Source organism: Chiloscyllium plagiosum, unplaced genomic scaffold (genome assembly GCF_037043375.1).
Source record: "Chiloscyllium plagiosum isolate Xiang-an unplaced genomic scaffold, Cpla_swu_hap1 HiC_scaffold_6, whole genome shotgun sequence".
In the NCBI taxonomy this organism is placed as follows: Eukaryota; Metazoa; Chordata; class Chondrichthyes; order Orectolobiformes; family Hemiscylliidae; genus Chiloscyllium; species Chiloscyllium plagiosum.
Window position 1 is genome coordinate 108001318 of NW_028270144.1, and position 4498 is coordinate 108005815.

The window sequence follows — 4498 nt, forward strand, 5'->3', positions numbered from 1 at the left end:
TTTTCAAGCCTATGGCACCAAAAACTAAATCACTAATGCAAGCATCATACAATCCTTGGAGGTTCCGAGCTGGAAAAGCTTCCTGAGATTGTAGCCAGCAGGTTGCCTTTGCAGTTAGAGATGTGCAACCACTGGTGATGTTACCAGCTCTCTCCAAATTGGGGAAACAGATTTTTATGAAATAAAATAATGGAGAGCCCTACAAACATTGCTTAAAACCATCTGGAAGACATTGGAGAACAGTCTATTGCACTTGGGTGACCAGAAATGGAAAATCATCAATTGAAAACCTGAAAAGAATAAGGAGGATTTAGAGAAACTCTTCTGCAGGTAACAGGGGAATGTACACACAGTGATAAATAGACTCAAAATGGGGCGAACACTTTAACCAAAAACGAGCTGATTGGGGCCTCATACGAACTTCAGAGCAAATTTTGAACCATGTTTTGAATTTACTGCTGGTCTTATAAAAACTGAGGTGTACTTGCCAAGCAATAATACAATCTGCTTTGAAACAATGAAAATCTGAAGTCTGAATTTTGCATTAGCTAGCTCACTGCATATCTGAAATAAAACCAGAAAATGATCGAAAAGGCCTGACATGGCTACCTGCACTCTCCATTGAACCAGGACTGATGCCCTGGTTTGATTGTAATGGTAGAGAGAGGGAATTACCAGGCAATGAGGTTGCAGATTGCACTGGAGTACAATTCTGTTGCTGATAAAACCCAGCATTTTGTGGATGACCAATTTTGAGTTTGAATTTTATCACATTTAGCACGGTGAGGATGACATGTAATTCAGTATCAAGAGTGTGGTGCTGGAAAAGCACAGCAAGTCAGGCAGCTTCTGAGGAGCAGAAGAATTGATGTTTCAGGCAAAAGGCATTCATTAGAAATAGCCCTTCCTGATGAAGGACTTTTGCCCAAAACATCGATTCTCCTGCTCCTTGGATGCTGCCTGATCTGCTGTGCTTTTCCAACACAACACTCTTAACTCTGATCTCCAGCATCTGCAATCCTCACTTTCGAGGTAAAAACAATGACTGCAGATGCTGGAAACCAGATTCTGGATTAGTGGTGCTGGAAGAGCACAGCGGTTCAGGCACCTCCATGTGTCCCGCACCAATCAACCACACCACCCCGTGGCCCAACATTTCAACTCCCCCTCCCACTCTGCCAAGGACATGGAGGTCCTGGGCCTCCTTCACTGCCGCTCCCTCACCACCAGATGCCTGGAGGAAGAACGCCTCATCTTCCGCCTCGGAACACTTCAACGCCAGGGCATCAATGTGGACTTCAACAGTTTCCTCATTTCGCCTTCCCCCACCTCACCCTAGTTCCAAACTTCCAGCTCAGCACTGTCCCCATGACTTGTCTGGACTTGTCCTACCTGCCTATCTCCTTTTCCACCTATCCACTCCACCCTCTCCTCCCTGACCTATCACCTTCATCCCCTCCCCCACTCACCCATTGTACTCTATGCTACCTTCTCCCCACCCCCACCCTCCTCTTGCTTATCTCTCCACGCTTCAGGCTCTCTGCCTTTATTCCTGATGAAGGGCTTTTGCCCAAAACGTCGATTTCGCTGCTCCTTGGATGCTGCCTGAACTGCTGTGCTCTTCCAGCACCACTAATCCAGTCCTCACTTTCTCCTACCTGACATGTAACTCAAACAAGGGTAACTGCGATGTGGAAACTGTGCAGTTATCATTTCTGCCACTACTGATATTGATGAGTACACATGTAATCATTAGATTGTCTAGAGTGACGTCTAGTAGATTTATTCCTCTGGTTGGTTCTCTCACCACCAGCTGGCAGGTTTGATAAATATATCCTTCAGGGTTTTCCCAGCAAAGTTAATACTGGTGCTGCTGCCCTCAGTACTGCTTCCAAATAGTATAATGAAGCAAAGAACTGCAGATGCTGGAAATCTGAAACACAAACAGAAATTGCCAGAGAAATACAGCGGGTATGGCATCATCAGGGTCAGTGACTTGAAGTGGGAACTCAGCTTTCTCTCCACAAATACTGCAAGACCCACTGAGTTTCTCCAGCAATTTCTGATTTTCTTCAAAGTAGTGTTCAATATGGAGGAGGACTGATTCATTAGCTGAAGGAAGGCAGTAGCTGGTAATCAGTAGGATCAAGCCATGTTTGACCTAATACAATGAGAAATCATGTTAAGGACTCCCATGGTCACTGTCTCCTGATAGTACACCTCTGTGCTGCTACCTCTACTGCATCTGTCCTGTCAGTATGCTTGGTTTCATTGTTTAGACCTTTGAGTATAGGAGATGAGACATCATGTTGAGGTTGTCCAGGATATTGGTGAGAACACGTCCAGGGATGGTGATGGAGGATTCTGGGACATTAGTCCAAAAGTATGATTTGGTGAATATGACTATGTTAATATGTTATTGACTAGACTCTATGACTCTATCTCCGAACCAAGTGGTATGACTTCAAGTCCCATCTGCTCCAGAGGTAAGTAATAACACCCCTGAACAGGTTGGTTAGAAAATATCTAGCATAGAAGATGAACATATTTAGTTATTTGACCTTTTATAATTTTGTCTAGTTTAAGAAAGTAAAATGTTACAGACCAGCTTTGCACTCATTAGGCAGTACGTATATTACTATCATTACTCAATAGGGCGGGAATTGCGATATCAATCCTGGAAATGCCAGGCATATTTTTTTGAAATTTTTTGCATTGCAAGCTCTATACTTATTTATGCATTAGGAGGAATAGATTAGAGGTCCTCACACAAAAGAATTGAAAAACCTTGCTCCAAGCCCAGGGCTTTTCTTATGGAGTGTTGACAAAATGTATAAAACACAGAAACGAGGAACGGGGGGAGGTCATTCAGTTCTTCGAGCATGCTCTGTCAATATAATGATCATGGCTGGTCTGGGGGATAAGAAGGATGACTTTTCAATGTCATATTCCCACTTTCTACCCATATCACTCAATCCTTTTAAAACTCTAAAAGGATTCATGAATATATTCAGTATCTGCAGCCTTCTATGGTAGAGAATTCCACAGGTTCACAACCTTTTGAGTGAAGGAAATTTTCCTCATCTCGGTCTTAAGTGGTCTACTGTCTCCTAAGACTGTAACCCCTGGTTCTAGACCCCCAGCCAGGGAAAGTATCCTCTTTGCATCTAGTCAGTGCAGCCCCATTAGAGAATTTTGTACGTTTCAATCAGATCTCCTCCCATCCTTTTAAACTCTACTGAATACAGACTCAATTAAACCAATTCCTCCTTATGCGCCAATTCTGCCATCCGCTGCTGCAATTCTCTGTGGCAGGTATATCTATTCTTAGGTAGGGAGGCCAGAACTGCATACAGTACTCCAGGTGTAGTCTCACCAAAGTATAACTGTAGTTGAAGAGAATGGTGCTGGAAAAGCCGGTTAGGCAGCATCTGAGCAGCAGGAGAGTTGACGTTTCGAATATAAACTGTTCATCAGGAATGACGCTTATGCTTGAAATGTCAATCCTCCTGCTCCTCAGATGCTGCCTGACTGGCTCTGCTTTTCCAGTACCACACTCTTCGACTCTGATCTCCAGCATCTGCAGTCCTCACTTTCTCCTAGTAAAGTATACTGTAATAAGATATCCCTACTCAGAGACATTGCACCAGTAAATACAATTAAAACCATAAGCTGTTGAGGCAGAAGTAGACCATTCAGCCCATCAAGTCTGCTCTGCTTCCAATGAGATCATGGCTGATATGATAATCTTCAAATCCAACTTCTTGCTTTTTTCCCCCAATAACCCTTGATTACCTTACTGATTTAAGACCTGTATCTATTTTTGATGTACTTAACGAGCCTGCACCTACGGGATTTCTGCAGACTCTACAGAACCTTGAATATTTCACCAAGATCATCTCTCATTCTTCTAAACTCCAATAAGTACAAGCCTGACCTAGTCAACTTCTCCTCAGAAAAAAATTCCTCCACTCCTGCTGTCAACTTAGCAAACTTTCTCTGGATTGCTTCCAATGCAAGTATATGTTTGCTTGATTAAAAATACCAAAACTGTACACTGTATTCCAGATGTGGTCGGACTAGTCCTTGTATTGTTTTAGCAAGACTTACCTATTTTTATATTCTGTTCCCTTTGATGACATTACAATTGATTTCTGCTATTACCTGCTGAGCTCATATGCTAGCTTTTTATGATTTTTACATGAGGACTCTCAAATCTTTCTCAAATCTGTAGCTTTCTTCAGTTTTTCTCTATTTAAATTATATTCAATTCCTCTATCTTCCTGCATAACCTCATGTTTTCCTGCACTACATTCCATCTGCTAAGCCTTTGCCCACTCGTTTAACCTGTCTATATCCCTCTGTGGACTCTTTGCATCATCTGCATCTTACCTTCCTTCCAATTTTTGTGTCACCTTGCAAGCTTGGCTCTAGTACATTTACTTTCCTCATCCAAGTTATTAGCACATATTGTAAATAATTGTTGACCTATCACTGA